This window comes from Engystomops pustulosus, chromosome 3 (assembly GCF_040894005.1).
Source record: "Engystomops pustulosus chromosome 3, aEngPut4.maternal, whole genome shotgun sequence".
Classification (NCBI taxonomy): Eukaryota; Metazoa; Chordata; class Amphibia; order Anura; family Leptodactylidae; genus Engystomops; species Engystomops pustulosus.
The window spans coordinates 75,822,294-75,843,173 of record NC_092413.1 but is presented as its reverse complement, the minus strand read 5'-3'; positions in this window follow the sequence as shown (position 1 = coordinate 75,843,173).

The following is a 20,880-nucleotide window of genomic DNA, read 5'->3' as shown; positions in this document are numbered from 1 at the left end:
CACTATCAGCGCATGCAGGATTCGAAAGTTTATTGAAAACTGTGCACTGGTTTTAATAATGTGGCGCACATTGCTTATTGGTATATATTTATGTGTGCAGTACATTAATTTCTGGTATATTTGTATTCACCACAGGTACATATTGTGTATGTACATATGTGTATGTGTGTATGTGTAACGTCTATTTGTCTTTTCTCAAGTTTAATGTGTTAGATGCAGACATTGATAAGGGTTTTCGTCTATGAGGCTGTGACACAAAGTTTGCACCGGTGCCAATTACAGTCTTGTTACGCCACTGCAGCACAGCTACATCTTGTCAAGTGCCTTGTGTAATATGTGTAGCCAGTCTGTTTCAGACACATAGGGAAGTAGATATAGCATCTCTGGAATGCATACACTTTCCCCATGTAGCCTGCAGGATTTAATGTGTGGCTCCCAGGTCAGTCATCTACTTGACTCCCCCCTCACATCAAACAGAAGGGGTTGGAGACTAGCAGTCTGGTCTTGTCATATAGTCACAAGCCTTCTTGACTTATTAGTGCACTTGCACATGTACTTGCGGCCATGGAAGATGTAATGCCAGTGAATTGATAAACAGGTGGGTTTAATTGGTTGAATTTCCCTCTTTTTTTAAATGCACTGGAGGTTTTCTTTCTCAGCACATTTTATTTTACACCAATTATATAATTTTTATGGGTCTTTCATTACTGTATATTCAGCATCAGCTATTATGCATGTGATGTCTATTGTTTATTTCTAATTCTTTATTACAAGGAGCCCATTCTGCACATAGAGGAATATTTTCTGGTGCCCTTTTTAACATCATTTACGTTTTTTTGGATCCTAGAGTAATGGAATATAAATATCTGATCCACTATAGTTGGATGGTGTATCCAATGGACCATTCTCACTGCGGACTCTTCCCTTTTCACTCCAATGATCATGAGTACTATACGGATAGATATATGCAATATCGTCATATTTTGATTGGTATTTGCGGCATCTACTTTTATGCTTGGGGGTTTATTTTGTTATATTAATAATGCTAGTAGGCCGTAAATTTGATATATTTAGAGATGTCATGTGGTTGCAGGTGTGCATAGATACAGGCCCGTGTGTTATTTATAGTATGGATGTATGACTTTATATGAATATTGAGCATTTTTGGTTTATGCACTTTACACATAGATTTTATGGGGCATATTTATCAGGACCTCTGTGCCACGCCCTGAAATAATTGCAAATGCTAGCTTATTGCTAGCTTTTGCGATTATTTGCCCCGATCCACCACCTTCAAGCCAGTGGGGCGTGAAGGGGGGTGCAGGCGGCCGAGTGTAGGGGGCGGCAGGCCGGGAGTGGGCCGGCGCGGGGCGTTACTGTCCCCGCACCTGTGCACTTGCTGCTGCCTGCGACTTTTCATATGTGAAAAGTCGCCGGCTGCATTTTTTTCTACGCCAGGCCCTGCCAGGCGGAAGCCTCTTGATGTATCGGGCTGCGAACATGCAGCGGCGGGGCTATCATACGCTGGCGCACGAGCCCCATGTATTTATAATAATAATAATAATAATAATCTTTATATAGCGCCATCAAATTCCGTAGCACTTTACAAAACATAGGGGACATATACAACTATATTACATTACAAAGAACAAACAGTCATATGGAACAATAGGAGTGAGGGCCCTGCTCACAAGAGCTTACAGACTATGAGGATGAGAGGGTGACACAAGAGATTGTATAATGGTCCAGCCATTCTTTATAAGGGAGCAATATAAAATAATTTAATAAATAAAAATTTTGCTGTTTGAACCAGCCATCAGCTGCCATCTTATTTACAGGGTACTAGGTGAAAAAGACTGCAGAGAAGCCTGGAGCTTGGTAAATATCTGCTGTTTGCCAAATAACAGATGGGAGGAGGATGGATTAGTAAAGGGAGAGTTGACATTTCATGCAGTTAGCATGTGTGATAAACTTGCCTAAAGAGATGGGTTTTAAGATCACGTTTGAAGCTTTGGAGGGTGGGTATTAGTCTGAGAGTCCAGGGAAGGGCATTCCAGAGAATTGGAGCAACTCTGGAGAAGTCACTGGCAGATCGAAGAGCACGGGAAGGGCAATAGACTGAAATGAGAGAAGAGAGAGGTGCAGCATTATTCAGAGCTTTGTGGATGAGGGTTATTATTTTAAAGTGAATACGGAAGGAGGCACATATTTTTATTGTACAGGTGGTCCCCTACTTAAGAACACCTGACTTACAGATGACCCCTAGTTATAAATGGACCGCTGGATGTTGGTTATTTACTGTACTTTAGGCCCAGGTTACAATGATCAGTTGTAACAGTTATCAAAGGTGTTTGCAATAAAGCTGTATTGTTAATCCTGGTTCTTATGACAATCCAGCATTTTTAAAATCCAATTGTCACAGAGACCAAAAAATTTGACTGGGGTTACAATTATAAAATATACAATTCCGACTTACAAATTTAACTTAAGAACAAACCTCCAGAACTTATCTTGTACGTAACCCAGGGACTGCCTATATATATTTGTGTCATTTTAGCTTTGGAGATTTATTGTATTTATGTATGTAGTAGGTTATAATAAGATGAATTAGGTATATTTTTTCCCTTTTTATATATTTATTATTTACAACTATTAGGTAATTATTTAGCATTCACTTGAACTCATATTGGAATAGTATATAATAGCTACTTTTAGCAATACTAGCGTCTTTTCTAGTCCATCTGACACTTACATTCCGTACTTAAAGGGGTATTCTCATCTGGGCACTCACATTCAGTTTCATTAATCTGCCATATATAAACATTTTTTCAATTGGATGTTATTAAAAAAAAATTTCCTGTGTGAAGATAATTTCTCATAAATGTAGTCATGTTGTTCCTTAGACACGAGATTGCTTCCTCGGATACGGCCACCTCTGCTGGAAAGATTGCACAAAAAAACAAATTGTTTTTGTATATGAAATGTCCGGGAGTTACTGCAGGTCCCACAGTCGTCCTGTGGTAATGATAACTGAATCCTGGTGGTCCAGCAGGGCTCAATAGCGCATGTCCTGCCAGTTTGTGACGTGGTCGTATCCGAGGAAGCTATCTCGTTTCTAAGGGACAACATGGCTACATTTATAGGAAATTATCTTCACACAGGAACATTTTTTTATTAACATCCAATTGAAGAAATGTTTACATATGGCAAATGAATTTAATTAAATCTAAATGCCCTGATGGGAATACCCCTTTAACATACTGGTTTATTGTATGCCTATACCATCTTTGTGCAATAGTCACACGCTTTCCATGGGCACCGCTATTGCTCACTTGCGACATGGCACAGCTGAGAAGATTCTGCAAGCACACTTAAGGAATTTATACCCGAGCGGTGTATTCACCTGTAACCCCTGAGGAAGCTACTTTATGTAGTGACACGCGTGGGGCATTTCCACCCTTCCACCCTTTTTCTCTTTTATTGCAAATGGTAATATTGGCGATAGGCATGGATACTTAGGGTGTGTACACCATTCTCATTTGATGCTCGTTTTTTATATGTTGGAGTTCATATTGACCACATTTTCTGAGGGATAGGTCAGACATTTGTTATCTACCATTTAGACAGTCTTGACTCCTATTGGCTAGATTGTTAAGCGCTGCACGTTTATATTCATTTACGCCTGCCACTTGTTTTCATCATAAATATTGACATTGGTTTGTAGAAGGATTTTAAGGGGACTTCTTGAGGACATTATCGGCTATCTCAGTCCTCCTTATGTGTTTTGGGGTAAATTTTTATCCCCTTCTTTTAATTGTTTTTATGATGTTTGTCTGATATACATTATATGTATAGATTTAACCCCTTAGCGCTCCGCGCCGTAGCTGTACTGCGCAGCTTCCCACTATTGGCGCTCAGCGCAGTACAGCTACTGCGCGAGCGCATACTATTTTAGAATTGTCACCACGTCGCGAGACGTGGTGACATCGGGCTGAAATTTGGGTGACAGAGGCAGGAGGAGTTCCTGTCTCCGTCACCCGACCAATCAAATTGGTCCCGCCCGCCGATCGCCGTGATTGGCCAGTCAAACCTGACTGGCCAATTACAGCGATTTTAGGCTAAAAAAACGTGCTTTTAGCACTTTCCTTTTCCTCCAGCGGCACCATTTTGGTTTGGTATCGCTGGAGAGAGGAAAGAGCGTTACTGTGTGCACCAAAATACACTTTTACACTATAAATAGTGTTCTGATCCTTATCTGATCCCTATTGTTCCCTACAAATTCCCATCCTATCTGTTTTTTCCTGTGTCCTGTGTGTTCCCTGTGTGATCGCCTTGTGTGATCCCACGTGTCTTCCGTTTTTCCCTGTCTGTCCCTTCTGAACCCAAACGCACTTTTCAGTGCGCTGTGTTAGCGTTGTTCTGCACTGGACGCACTTTTCAGTGCGCCATGTGAATAGCGCTGCACAGAATCTTTAGCAATCTTGGCGGTAGTTAGTTTGTCTTAGGGCAAGCTAGGTGCATTTGTAGCGCCTTTTTGCGCGGTGCACATAGGTTTTTTTTCGGTGCCTGGTAATATTTTTTTCCAGAACGCCGTAGGTGTACCCGTACATAGCTACTTTTTGTGTGTGCCATCTGTGCGGCTGGTCCGTGTGGCTTGGTGTGCATTATCTTTTTTTTTTGTGTGCTATCTGTGCGGCTTGTCCGTGTAGTTTAGTGCGCATTATTTTTTTTGTGTGCTATCTGTGCGGCTTGTCCGTGTAGTTTAGTGCGCATTATTTTTTGTGTGTGCCATCTGTGCGGCTTGTCCGTGTAGTTTGGTGTGCATTACCTTTTTTTTTGTGTGCTATCTGTGCGGCTTGTCCGTGTAGTTTAGTGCGCATTATTTTTTTTGTGTGCTATCTGTGCGGCTTGTCCGTGTAGTTTAGTGTGCATTATTTTTTGTGTGCCATCTGTGCGGCTGGTCCGTGTGGCTTGGTGTGCATTATCTTTTTTTTGTGTGTGCCATCTGTGCGGCTTGTCCGTGTAGTTTGGTGCGCATTATCTTTTTTTTTTTGTGTGCTATCTGTGCGGCTTGTCCGTGTAGTTTAGTGCACATTATTTTTTGTGTGTGCCATCTGTGCGGCTTGTCCGTGTAGTTTGGTGTGCATTATATTTTTTTTTTTGTGTGCCTGCTAGACGGTTTATCCGTGTAGTTTGGTGCACATTATCTAATTTTTCTTGTTCTCTATTTTTTTTTGTGTGCAATGTCTCAGAAGACGTACACCGTGTTGGAGGCATATAACATGCTTGCCTCTGACACCGAGTCAGCTAGTGGGGATGATGGTCCCTTTTACCTATCATCATCCTCCTGCTCATCTTCCAGTGACCTGGAAGGACCCCCAAGAAGGCGCCGTAGGGTTCCAGGGACTTCTGCAATTGAAGTGCCTGGGACTTCTGCAGGAGAAGTGCCTGGGACTTCTGCAGGAGAAGTGCCTGGGACTTCTGCAGGAGAAGTGCCTGGGACTTCTGCAGGAGAAGTGCCTGGGACTTCTGCAGGAGAAGTTTCTGGGACTTCTGCAGGAGAAGCGTCTGGGGCTTCCACTGACCCCACATGGGTAGCCCCAGATAATTATACCCCTCAGGTCCCTGACTTTTTGGGCCATCCTGGCATTAACTTTGACACGACAGGGCTCAGAGCTGTAGACTTTTTTAAGTTTTTTTTTGATGAGGAGCTGCTAAATATTATTATATTTCAGACAAATCTCTACGCTGCACAACATATTGCCCAAAACCCCACGTCCTTTTATGCACAACCCTACAGGTGGACCCCTGTCACTGCAGCAGAGATGTACAAGTATTGGGGCATAATACTCCTTATGGGGATAATAAAGAAGCCTTCAATCAGGGACTACTGGAGCACAGATATACTGTACCACACCCCCATGTTCCGCATGGCAATGAGCAGGATGCGCTTTGAAGCCATCCATAAGTTTTTGCACTACACTGACAACACACAGTGCCCACCCAGAGGTGACCCCAGTTATGATCGGTTATTTAAGGTCAGGCCCATATTAGATCATTTTAGTGCCAAGTTTGCCCAGGCATATACTCCCGCCAAACATGTGAGCATAGACGAGTCCCTGGTACAATTCAAAGGGAGACTTCAATTCCGCCAGTACCTGCCCAATAAGAGGGCAAGATATGGTGTGAAAATGTATAAGCTGTGCGAAAGTTCATCAGGGTACACATACAAGTTCAGGGTATATGAAGGGAAGGACTCCTCTATAGTGCCCCCAGAATGCCCCCCCTTCCTGGGTGTTACAGGGAAGATAGTGTGGGATTTAGTGCACCCACTGCTGGACCAGGGCTACCACCTCTACCTGGACAATTTCTACACCAGCACCACCCTGTTCAAGTGCCTCACTTCCAGAAATACTGCGGCATGCGGCACTGTACGCAGAAATCAGAGAGGTCTCCCTAAGTCGCTGCTTGGGCAAAAACTTAAAAGGCATGAAAGCAGGGCACTATGCAGCGACTCTGTATTGTGTGTTAAGTACAAGGACAAGAGAGAGGTCCTTGTATTAACCACAATACATGAGCACACCACCACCCCTGTCCCAGTACGAGGTGCCAGTACAGAAACCCCCAAGCCAGACTGTATTTTAGATTATAACAAATACATGGGAGGGGTGGACTTGTCTGACCAGGTGCTTCAGCCGTACAATGCCATGCGGAAGTCGAGGGTGTGGTACAAGAAGCTGGCCGTGCACATCATGCAGATGGCATTGTATAATGCTTATGTGCTGCATCGATATGCCGGCCAGAGGGGAACTTTCCTGGAATTTCAAGAGATGGTAATAAAGTACTTTCTTTTTGGAGACCAGGAAGGGGGGAGTGCTAGCACATCTGGAAGTGAGGCCACATCACGTATTGTACCAGGGCAGCACTTTCCAGGAGTAGTTCCCCAAACAGCCAGCAAGGGAAGGTCACAAAAGAGGTGCAGGGTGTGCTCCAAAAATGGCATTCGGAAGGACACCATTCATCACTGTGAGACATGCCCAGAAAAACCAGGGTTATGTATGAAAGATTGCTTCCGAATTTATCATACATCCCTGGATTTTTAGAGTACCCTGTTGTTACCCTGACGCACAGCTTATACATCATGCCGCACCTTCCCTTCTAAGCCCTGCCATGTGCCCAGCCTCTAGATTACTGTCCCGTATGCTTTACCCGGGAAAACATGCATCATGATTTTTAGGGTGTTTGTCTCCCATGGCAGCAGCTGGGCACAAAATGACATAATAGATATTTTTTACTATGCACTATCCATTTTGCACTTTTTCAGGGGTCCACCTGTGGGGTTAAAATGCTAACTATACCCCTAGATTAATTCATGGAGGGGTGTAGTTTCCAAAATAGGGTCAGTTCTTAGGGGTTTCTACTGTACTGGCCCCTATTGGCATCTACAAATCTTTCATGATGCCAAAAAGAAAAAAAAAAGTTCAATGTCTGTGCTCCAACAAGTTATTCCCTTTTGAGCCCTGCCGTGTCACCATCCTACAGATTATTGCCTCCTATGGGGTATTGCCCTAACCGGGGTAACCCGCAGAATGATTTTTGATGTGTTTTTCCCCAGTGGCATGAGTTGGGCAAAATACTTTTGTCACTTCAATGGCATATTTGATAAATTGCAATACAACTGTTTCTCTGCACTACTCACTTTGTATTACATTTGAGCCAGCACCTTAGGGGTTAAAATACTCATACAAGCCTACATACATTCTTTGAGGGGTGCCCTTTCCAAAATGGGTTCACTACTTGGGCTTTCTATTGTACTGGTACCTCGGGGGTACCCCCCATTACCAATCTAGTGAAAACGAAGCTTGAAAACCTAAATTGTGCTTCTTTCTTCCTGACCCCTGCCGTGTGCCCAGCCTGTAAATTATTGGCACATGTGTGGTATTGCCGTACTCAGGACAACCCCCAGAATGATTTTTGGGGTGTTTGTCTAAAGTGGCATGGGTTGGGCACAGTATATGAGGCACAAAAATGACTTTTTTGAGATAAAAACACAATTTTTACTCTGCACCATTTACTTTGCATTCAATTTTGACCAGCGTGTTGGGGGTTAAAATGATCATACAAGCCTACATACATTCTTTGAGGGGTGCCCTTTCCAAAATGGGTTCACTACTTGGGAGTTTCTATTGTACTGGTACCTCGGGGGTACCCCCCATTACCAATCTAGTGAAAACGAAGCTTGAAAACCTAAATTGTGCTTCTTTCTTCCTGACCCCTGCCGTGTGCCCAGCCTGTAAATTATTGGCACATGTGTGGTATTGCCGTACTCAGGACAACCCCCAGAATGATTTTTGGGGTGTTTGTCTAAAGTGGCATGGGTTGGGCACAGTATATGAGGCACAAAAATGACTTTTTTGAGATAAAAACACAATTTTTACTCTGCACCATTTACTTTGCATTCAATTTTGACCAGCGTGTTGGGGGTTAAAATGATCATACAAGCCTACATACATTCTTTGAGGGGTGCCCTTTCCAAAATGGGTTCACTACTTGGGGGTTTCTATTGTACTGGTACCTCGGGGGTACCCCCCATTACCAATCTAGTGAAAACGAAGCTTGAGAACCTAAATTGTGCTTCTTTCTTCCTGACCCCTGCCGTGTGCCCAGCCTGTAAATTATTGGCACATGTGTGGTATTGCCGTACTCAGGACAACCCCCAGAATGATTTTTGGGGTGTTTGTCTAAAGTGGCATGGGTTGGGCACAGTATATGAGGCACAAAAATGACTTTTTTGAGATAAAAACACAATTTTTACTCTGCACCATTTACTTTGCATTCAATTTTGACCAGCGTGTCGGGGGTTAAAATGCTCACCACAACCACCGATAAATTCTTTGAGGGGTCTAGTTTCCGTAATGGTATCATTTATTGGGGGTTTCTATTGCACTGGCACCTCACGGGCCCTGCCAACATGACATGGCACTCCAAATCCAAACATGTGAAAACGGAGCTGGAAAATCAAAATTTCACTCCTTCCGTTTTCATCCCTTCTGTGTGCCCAGTCTGTAAATTATTGGCACATGTGTGGTATTGCTGTACTCGGGACAACCTGCAGAATGATTTTTGGGGTGTTTGTCTAAAGTGGCACGGGTTGGGCACAGTATATGAGGCACTAAAATGACATTTTTGAGATAAAAACGCAATTTTTACTCTGCACTATTTACTTTGCATTTAATTTTGACCAGCGTGTCGGGGGTTAAAATGCTCACCACAACCACCGATAAATTCTTTGAGGGGTCTAGTTTCCGTAATGGTATCATTTATTGGGGGTTTCTATTGCACTGGCACCTCACGGGCACTGCCAACATGACATGGCACTCCAAATCCAAACATGTGAAAACGGAGCTGGAAAATCAAAATTTCATTCCTTCCGTTCTCATCCCTTCTGTGTGCCCAGCCTGTAAATTATTGGCACATGTGTGGTATTGCTGTACTCGGGACAACCTGCAGAATGATTTTTGGGGTGTTTGTCTAAAGTGGCACGGGTTGGGCACAGTATATGAGGCACTAAAATGACATTTTTGAGATAAAAACGCAATTTTTACTCTGCACCATTTACTTTGCATTTAATTTTGACCAGCGTGTCGGGGGTTAAAATGCTCACCACAACCACCGATAAATTCTTTGAGGGGTCTAGTTTCCGTAATGGTATCATTTATTGGGGGTTTCTATTGCACTGGCACCTCACGGGCACTGCCAACATGACATGGCACTCCAAATCCAAACATGTGAAAACGGAGCTGGAAAATCAAAATTTCATTCCTTCCGTTCTCATCCCTTCTGTGTGCCCAGCCTGTAAATTATTGGCACATGTGTGGTATTGCTGTACTCGGGACAACCTGCAGAATGATTTTTGGGGTGTTTGTCTAAAGTGGCACGGGTTGGGCACAGTATATGAGGCACTAAAATGACATTTTTGAGATAAAAACGCAATTTTTACTCTGCACCATTTGCTTTGCATTTAATTTTGACCAGCGTGTCGGGGGTTAAAATGCTCACCACAACCACCGATAAATTCTTTGAGGGGTCTAGTTTCCGTAATGGTATCATTTATTGGGGGTTTCTATTGCACTGGCACCTCACGGGCCCTGCCAACATGACATGGCACTCCAAATCCAAACATGTGAAAACGGAGCTGGAAAATCAAAATTTCACTCCTTCCGTTCTCATCCCTTCTGTGCGCCCAGTCTGTAAATTATTGGCACATGTGTGGTATTGCTGTACTCGGGACAACCCGCAGAATGATTTTTGGGGTGTTTGTCTAAAGTGGCATGGGTTGGGCACAGTATATGAGGCACTAAAATGACATTTTTGAGATAAAAACACAATTTTTACTCTGCACCATTTACTTTGCATTCAATTTTGACCAGCGTGTCGGGGGTTAAAATGCTCACCACAACCACCGATAAATTCTTTGAGGGGTCTAGTTTCCGAAATGGTGACATTTTGGGGGGTTTTCTATTGTACTTTTACTTCAGGGGCTCTTCAATTACACTGTGGCACCACAAAATATTTGCAGCCAAATTGGCCTTCCAAATTCCCGGTATCGCTAACTCTGTTCTGGACATCGATGTGCGGGGAAACAGCAGCTGACATCCACATGTCTGGTATTGCCGTACTCGGAAGAAGCAGGGCAAGAAATTAGGAATATATATTTACCTCAAATTCTTTCTGAATGTATCCGTTTTAGTTCTAAATTGGAAAGATTGAAATCAAAAATTGAAATTTCAAAATTTCCACTCCATTTTCATATGCTTCCGGAAAAATAATTAAAGGGTTAACAGACTTCTTAAATGCTGATTTGAATAGGTTGAGATGTTAGGTTCATAAAATGGTGTTACTTGTGGGGGTATATAGTACATAAGCCTTTATAGGGCACTTCCAAACTGAATTGATCACCAAAAAGTTCGCATTTTTCAAATTTCAAGAAAATCTGAGAAGTTGCTACTAAAACTTCAAACCTTCTCACATCCATAAAAATAATGGAAACGTAAAACAAATAATGGATATAAAAAGAAGACCAATGGCAAAAGGTTTCTATCAAAAAAAATTTGTGGTATCACTTTTTGTCTAAAAATTATAACATTTGAAACTTTGAAAATAGTCATTTTTTTCAAATTTTTCCTAAATTTTTGAATTTTTACCCCCCAAAAAAGGAACGGATCACCGAAATGACACTACTAACATAAACTACAATGTCTCACGAGAAAACAATCTCAAAATCACAGAGATATCTTAAAGCGTTGAAAAGTTATTACCACAGGAAGAGACACTGGTCAAATTTCCAAAAAAAGTTGCGAGCCTTAACCTGCAAACAGGCTGCGTCCTTAAGGGGTTAATAAATGCTTTTGTTTTGCTATTTGAGAGAGTTTTTGTGAGCTTTCTTAAATTGATTTAACTCATATGTTTAGCTTTTCATGTGGTCATCTATTAAGTTTAGGGTAGTCCCCTCTTTTTGAACTTTTAATTGGTGGGATTTGACCATTGGCGCTGAGCAGCCCTTTATGTATTTAAAAGCACACTCCATTTAGAGTGGCATTTAACCCTGAGGAAGTCGCTGGGTGCAACGAAATGTGTGGGATGCTACTGGCCACAAATGCCTGATTCCTTCCTCTCGATCCTATTGAGTACTTTATGGACAGATGGGTTGACTAATAGTTGAGGCATTACTTTTGATTTTGACTCTCTAAATGATAGCTAATTGATTGATTTTGTGCGTTTGCAAAACCCCTGCCAATGCATAGGCAAGGTGGTTGTTGCAAATAGCACCCTCACCATGCTAGGAGCTGTTGGAGAGACTGATTACCTCTCTAGGAGGTCTCTAAATACTGGAGAACTTTGTAATTGAAGCTGTAGCTGTTAACAATGTGAAATGATGTTGTCTAATAAAAATCTATATACCACTGTAAAGCAAGCTTTAAGTTGATTGGAGACTGCTACCACCTGACCAAGGGAGTATAAAAACCCCTGTTGGGTGGGAGCACTGGGTCTACTGAGCAGTCAGTGATCGGCCATCCAGCTTGCTGAATCTGCTACTACTGTATGGCCATAGCCTACCGTTTGAAGTTGAATAAAGAACTGTAACTTGATTTGCACAACTTGCCTCCATGTAATCCCTGAATTATTCTGCATTACCATCACGGGCTCCACAACCTCCATCATCCAGGATAACCTACATACACCTCAGGGGTTGCCCCAGGGAGAAACCTATTGTATCAACCTCTCCCTCCATATTTTTTGCACACACCACTTGCTGGAGACCTACCAGGCTATAGGCCCAATTCCAAGCACCATGACCATAGCGTGCCCAAGGCCGCATAAGCCAGCCACTCTGGTATTCTCGTCCCCGGCTGTCTACAACCACCGAAGAAAGGCCAGGCGGGGGGTTGTTGCAAGTGGCATCACAAACACAATATTTACTTCTGTGCCATAAACTATCGTTTTGCAAAGACTGTGCTGCCTAACCCTGCTGCCATATGGGTTAAGGCCCAAGTGTGATTGTGCTTTACAAGACAGACTGTAGAACACTAGACTGTAGAACACTAAAATAGTAGACCCGATAGATATGGGCAGAAAGAGCAGCCCTAATCGGTGGGAAAGCAAAACCAACAATTTGAACATAAGTAATATAACACTCAAAGAGGATAAATGTACATCAAATTCATTCTTTATTAGGAATATACATTTATGTTTACAATAAAGGCAAGCAGTGGACAAACTACAATGAATTAAAAACCATGTGTGGCAAGTTTAATGGCTAATCCTAAGCCCGAGACAGACTGTGTTACATTACTGCCCCGTGCTGTAGAACACTGCACCTATTGTTGCACATTGCACATTGTCATACTATGTTGTTTAAACTAGTGCTACATATCCCATGACGTTTGGAGTAAGAAGTGGCACAAGAGAAGGCCAAAGGGAAGAGCTAATTGTGTAATACCATATGGTCAGGGGCGTAACTACAGTGGTAGCAGCCATAGCAGCTGCTATGGGACCCACAGTGTCAGGGGGCCCCATCAGCCAACCTAACACTAAAGAATGGAGGATGTGCACCATTATATGCATATTTTGCTGCACAATGTACAGCATAATATGTATATAACATGTTTGTGATGAATATATGCTGTGTGAGTATGGTTTTTATATATGCTGTACCTGTATGTATCTATATGGCACTATAAGTGGTTGCATATGCTCTATATGTTGTGTGTAAGAGTGTATAGATGTGTGTATGAGTGAAGAACTGTATGTTTATGTACATATATGTGAGTGCATATATATGTGAAAATATTATGCATATTTTAATATGGGAAGGGGACCCCATTCAGAAGTCTGGTATAGGCCCAGTCTTTCCTAGTTACACACCTGTGTATGGGCTCTTGTAAATTATAAAGGGTAGAAATATGCTCACCATGTGGAGTTGTGCTAGGATAGGTACAATGCTATTCAGTGCATTTGATAGTGGTGCCACCTTCCAGTTAGTGGTCATCTATGTTCAGTAGCCACACTGGACAAGATGTGTGTAGTATAGAAGAAATTATTGGGGCTAACGGAATGGCGCACTCTGAGCAATAGAATTAGTTTAGATGTATTTTATTGCTAATGTCAAATAAAGTTACAAGTGTATACTACCCCTTTATCAAGTGCTACAGAAATAGACGTATACATATAACAGAATAAAATGAGATAAAGGAAAATACGATGTGCATATATAGGGGAATGGGAAAAATAAAACATATAGAAAACAAAACAAATAAATACATAATGAAATGAATAATAAAATAAATATATACAGTGGATCAATGTCAAGCCAGGTATATCTATTTTGGTAGTTGAGTTAGTTGGTTGGTTTAGACCTAAAGTGTAAAAACATATACATATACAGGAGGTCCCCTACTTAAGAACACTCGACTTACATACGACCCCAGTTACAAACGGACCTCTGGATATTGCTAATTTATTGTACTTTAGTCCTAGGCTACAATAATCAGCTGTAACAGTTATCACAGACGTCTGCAAAGAAGCTTTTGTGTTAATATTGAATCTTATGACAACCCAACATTTTTAAAATCCAATTGTCACAGAGACCAAAAAAGTTCTGGCTGGAGTTACAATAATAAAGTATACAGTTCCGACTTACATACAAACTCAACTTAAGAACAAACCTACAGACCCTATCTTGCATGTAACCCCCAGGAACTGCCTGTATAATATGTCTATTGTAGGGCTTTAGCTCAATGGTGAGAGCCAAAACAGGTTATAGAGACACAGAGTCAGACTTGTAGTTCGAAACTGGTACCATTTCCAGTCTTTATTATCAGGTATATGTCCAGGCCCAACACGTACAGGCTCATAACAAAAGGAAACAAAATACAAAACCAAAGACCTGCCCGTCTGGACACTAGCTAACGCTAACTTTCCCCTCTGGCTAATTATACAAAACAAACGCAATGGCAGTCTTTAACCTTCAGGCTTGCTTCACACACAGCATCACCTCTAGCTCTGGTCAGAGAGACCCTCCCATGGTGCTGCTAGGGTTTATAAAGCCCTGGTCCAGGTGCGGGCTAACGAGCTGCATTTACACTGCCACAGAACCGGGATTAATCATCAATGGCCATCCCTTTACCAAGCATAGGTGAAAAACCTAGCTGGAATATAGATGCCATTGATGACCTTTCCAGCCACTGCCTTACATCACCCCTCTCCCTTTGCTCAGACCTGTGGGGAGGAGCAGCTTGTGTCACTAAACAATGTACGCGTCTGCATTACCATGTTTAGCTCCTGGATGATGATCCACATATGTCTGCACATGTGGCATCCCGGGTTGGGGAGGCGGCCCAACTTGTATAGGCTGATGGGTGTCAAGTAGCTTTGGTGAATAATATATTGAATAAGCTTATTTTTAATTGAGGGGGATACATATTTATGTGACTCCAAGATTTCTGCATGCTCCTCCCTCAAGGAAGGAATTAACGTTTTCTATTCCTCCAGTGCTCGGTGCGGGATAGACTGTGATTTAGTACAAATTAAGTGAGAGTAGATGGTGGATATGAAATCTTGTGGACCTTGGGAACAAATAACTCAGAGCATGCCAGAGGTTGCTGACTCGGAAGTATCATGCTAAGTGGGTTTCAGGGTATTGTGGGGTGTCGGCAGATAGCCATGATTGCAGAAATTTCAGTTGGCCGGCCAGATAGTATAGATAGGGATAGCGCAAGGGTCTAGATAGGGGTCTTTACAATTTAGCTAGTTGGAGTTTTGGCCTACCAGAGCCCCATATAAATGGGATCATAAGGAATTCCAAAGAGGTGAAAATTTGGGGATGGGGTGGAAGAGGTGTGTAGTGACATATAGGCACTTGGGTTGGATGACCGTTTTAATGAGGTTGACCCTCCCGGTCACTGATAGGGGTAGCTAAGCACATTGATCAAATTTATTCCTAAAAAGAGTCAGCAGCGCGGTTCCATTCTTATGGTACATTATTGAAGAGTCAGCAGATAATACCAAGATATTTAAAGTATGGAACCACTTTCAGACCCCCCCTGGAGTTGCGTGTCAGGCACCCGAGCTTGCGGCATGTACATAATACAGGATTTGTCACAGTTCATGATGTATCCCGATAGGGCACCAAAGTTATTAAAGGGGTTATCTGGGTTTTAAAAACTAGTGAGGGCCAGGCTGGGGAGGGCTATTTAAAAATAATAAACATCCACTTACCTCCTCCGGAGCCGCCGCGGTCCCTTCGATCCGTGCCCCTGTTTGTTTACAGGGGCACGGAAGCTGCGCACAGGGAGGTTCCGGTCCGCGATGTGGCCAGGTCCTCCCATCCGTCCCTATCTCCCAGCGTTGTAAGCGCTGGGAGATGGTGTCGGATGGGAGCTTCCGGCCGCCCGGAAGCTCCCTGTGTGCCCTTGTAATGAAACCGGCGCGTCGGACGAGGTGAGTACATGTTTATTATGTTTAAATTGCCCGCCCCACCACTGCCCTCAGTATTTTTTAAAACATGGATAACCCCTTTAATGAGTTGTATGGCTCTGAGCAGTGACCTTTCTGGATTTGACATGTCAGCATCCACTGTATCTAGTCCATCTATTATATTACATACTTCATGCATTACATTTCATTTCCAGTAATATTTCCTTACCTTAAGGAGGTGAAGATATGCCTACTGGATAATAAAGATAAATACTAAATTCCCTCCAGGAATGAGCAACGAAACAATGTTGCATTATCGTGTCACAGAATAAATCGATGTCAAATGCCGTTTTAGAATTTTAAAAAGGCGGCTGACTATGTTACCGCCGGCGCCCACCATCAGGACACCGGTGTTCTGTTACTTATTTTAAACACCTACTTGTTCTATATCTTAGATTTCTATATCCCCTGATGAACCCATCAGTACTGTGGGGGAAACGCGTAGGGATGAAATTAGAAGTAGAAAAGATCTGCTATAGTGCATAGTATTGTCATGTACCAGCATTAGTTAGGTCTTTGGGTATGCATGAACATCATATGCATCTCAAACAAACATGCATATGTGAATCTGAACTCAGCAGTGTGCATGTTGACATTTTGTACCTAATAGGGCTAAGTATATCAGAAGAATATGATGTACTAATGTGTGTTTTAAAAATTTGGTGCAGTCAAATGAGTATGTGTGTCCATACTATCAAAGGCTAGTCATACTCTGTAGCTGTAGACATCTGTAAACAGGCATAACATGTCAGTAGGGTCCCACGATAGTGAGACAATGAAACTTGGGGAACCTAGGTGTCTACATGTGCATGTGATGCGTTGCCACAGAATTCCTAGAGAGAGGAGTGTTGTGTCAGGATCTAGACGCCACTACGTCTCCCAGTGACCTGCTGTGAGTCACGTATGAGTTAATGGGATATGACTGACATCTAGTGGTGACATAGAGAATTGATCTAAATCTAGTCGTCCAGGGTTGGTGTTGTAACCAGACATATAGTCGATATTCCCAACTCAGTACTCACCAGCAGTGTGGCTAAGTGCATGCACATTCAGTGTTGTTGTCTGCTCAACCAAACACACTCCTAGGAGTAATGGAAGTCTAATACAGTGGATCATCAATTCTGTTATATTGCAAATTTAGGTGTTACCTCGACAGTGTTCTACACCGAGCTTAGACTCCATTAACTCTATAGAGCCAAGTCAAGACAAATATATGACTGTGGCTGGATTTTAGATTGGTTTGTCCCTTCCAATTTTGTTTTAGACGCCACAATAAAAGTTATGTTTTATCCTATATATCTGTTTTTGCTTAGTGAATAAATGTTGCATCATCATTAGCAATATCCATGCCTTAATGTCCCTGTTCTTGATCCTGAATGTCATTTTGGTGTTAGTTATTTGCTTACTTATTTGAAATTCACTATTTTTTATGACATAATGAAACTTACCAATATATCCACTCACATGAGAATCAATTTAATATTGACTATATTTATGATCTATATACCATATCCAGTAAAATATCTACATACCTAAATGTATTGCATTGTGTAAAGTAGCACCATATTTTTGTATTGTCATAGCGCATGCTCAACATATTTCCAGTGAAAGCAATAAATCACCTGCTATATGATTGTATATCACTGATACACCTTCTATACAAGGCTTTATATTATATGATATAATTCAGTATAGTATAGGATTATATTAAATAATGCCTCTGACATGCAATTACTGACATGTTATTAACAGATGCTTCACTCCAACCCCGACCTCTTATCAGCTGAAAAAACAGGATATAAGGCCACACACTCAAAGCAGAGGTATCCTTTCCTGTCTAAGTATCCTAAGCTTATTTAGACTCTTGTCTTTAGAAAACTTGTCAAGACCTCCTACAGAATATATCCAAAAAGTAATTTGTAGTTACATTTTTTATTAATTGTTATATTACAATGTAAACTGTGCCTGTATATGTTTTTAATGTAAAGTTATTATTTTTAGATGGAGAATCAGGATAATATTACATTGTCCCTATCCGATAATATCACAGATACTCAATTTCTCAATCTTTATTTATTTAATTTTTACTTTTTTCCGTCAAGTCGCCTTTGATATTTTCTATACTTGATTGCTGAGTATCTCCTTGTTTAAGTGGAATTTATGAATACCGAAATTGGTGATGCATTTATGGTGGCGTTACATTGTGATGAGCTTCCAGCTTAAGGCTACATTCACACACATGTATGGCATGTCCTATCTTTTCCCGTGATACGGTGCCGTTCGCTGTATCTCCCTATGGAGAGGGGCGGGGGTGAGCAGCGCTCATCCCCTGCTCCTCTCCGCAGCGCCGATGTATGCCCGCGGGCATATATCGTGTGAATGTAGCCTTAGAGTGTTTTGTGCCAGTGAATTATCAACAGTCAGCTGCAGAAGCGAATTTAGATTCTGCTATGGAGCTGCTCATTAATGGTTAGTGCTTATATATTCAATAAAATCTTTTATGAATAGGTATTTACAGCTAGATCTTAGGACATTCCCTTGCAATGAAATAAACTTCTATTTTTCTTTGCTGATGCATCATATTGGGGGGTGGGGGGGTAGGGGTGTCAGGTGTAATTAATGTAGGGGCAGTGTGCTAATGGGATCTTATCATCTGAAAACTGAATATAAGGACAGAGCGACCCTTAGATTCTAAATTTATTGAGCCTCTCAAAGGCTCTTGTCCTGACCTTCTACAGAATTCATACAACATTTTATATTCTTTGCTGTATAAATTTTTGCTCAATAATTAAACTTTGTATTAAAGTTATATTAAACTCTGTTTTAATGCAATTGTCAGAATTTATACATTTCATTATTCTTTGCTATATACATTCTTTGCTCGATAAAATGTGAAACTTTGAGGTGTCTGTTTCATTTTTGTCATTTTATCTATAATTAAACATAAACTATAAATGTTATACACTCACAATTAAAGTTATATTAAACTATGTGTTGCAACCAAGATAATATAAACCGAGATCACACACAATTTCATTTAAATTTATACTTCAATTCAATTTATACTTCAATTAAGAACACTGCATTCGATAAAAGGGGTTCACTCTGCACAGCCTCCAGGCATCCACACATTACATCCTATTACCATATATACTCGTGTATAAGCCGGGTTTTTCAGCACAAAAAATGTGGCGCCTAGTATGACGTCAGCAGCGGCGCGTCATACTAGGCGCCGGCCGGGAGAGAGCAATGGCGGCGTCCAGCAGAAGAAGAAGACGGGCGTGGAAGCCTGAAGACAAGCAGCACGGACATCGGGAGAGCAGCGCTGCACATCCGGGCCCCCGGAGGGTGAGTATACCACTGGGCAGGCTGTATACTACTGGGGGCAGGCTGTATACTACTGGGGGCAGGCTGTATACCACTGGGGGCAAGCTGTATACCACTGGGGGCAGGCTGTATACTACTGGGGGCAGGCTGTATACTACTGGGGGCAGGCTGTATACCACTGGGGGCAGGCTGTATACCACTGGGGGCAGGCTGTATACCACTGGGGGCAGGCTGTATACCACTGGGGGCAGGCTGTATACTACTGGGGGCAGGCTGTATACCACTGGGGGCAAGCTGTATACCACTGGGGGCAGGCTGTATACTACTGGGGGCAGGCTGTTTACCACTGGGGGCAGGCTGTTTACCACTGGGGGCAGGCTGTATACCACTGGTGGCAGGCTGTATACTACTGGGGGGCAAGATGTATACTACTGAGGGCAGGCTGTATACTACTGGGGACAAGCTGTATACTACTGGGGGCAGGCTGTATACTACTGGGGGTAGGCTGTATACTACTGGGGGCAAGTTGTATACTACTGGGGGCAGGCTGGGCTGGCTGGCTATATACTGGGGGGGGGGTCTGTGACCAATGCATTTCCCACCCTCGGCTTATACTCAAGTCAATAGTTTTTCCCAGTTTTTGGTGGTAAAATTAGGGGTCTCTGCTTATACTCGGGTCGGCTTATACTCGAGTATATACGGTAGATAAAAGGGGGGGGTTCACTATGCACCCGCACATTACACAAGTCATACAATGCCACACATTACATACAGGGCACCCCATAAAAAAGAGAGAAAGGGAAATACCGTATTTTCCGGGCCATTAGGCGCACCGGAATATAAGGCGCAACAGTCCGATGCGCCTTATATATGTAATAATTCCATATATAAGGCGCATCGGACTATAAGGCGCAGGGTCCGGGGGCGGAGCGGATACCCGACGAGAAGAGACGCGACGCGACCCGACGCGGAGAGGTGAGCGGGGAAGGTGAGGGGGAGGTGGAGGATGGCAGCGGACCATACTTACATAGGTCCCCGCTACCGGAGACAGCAGATCTCCAGCGGGAACTGCAGACCACGCGGCAGAAGTTGTTCGTGCCGCGTGGTCTGCAGTTCCCGCTGGAGATCTGCTGTCTCCGGTAGCGGGGACCTATGTAAGTAGGGTCCGCTGCCCTCATATAGGGCGCACCGGACTTTAAGGCGCACTTTGGATTTCCAAGGAAATCCAAGGCTTTTAAGTGCGCCTTATAGTCCGGAAAATACGTTGGACTGAATCAAAGGGGGTTTCAATTTATACTTCAATTAAGAACATTGCATTAGATAAAAGGGGGTTCACTCTGCACCCACACATTACATCAGACCTGTACCCACACATTACACATGCCATACAACACAAAGCATTACATACAAGGCATCACATAAAAAAGGGAGAAAGGGAAATAGGACTGAATCAAAGTGGTTTCAATTTATGCTTCAATTAAGAACACTGCATTAAATAAAGATACAATTAAAGTTAAA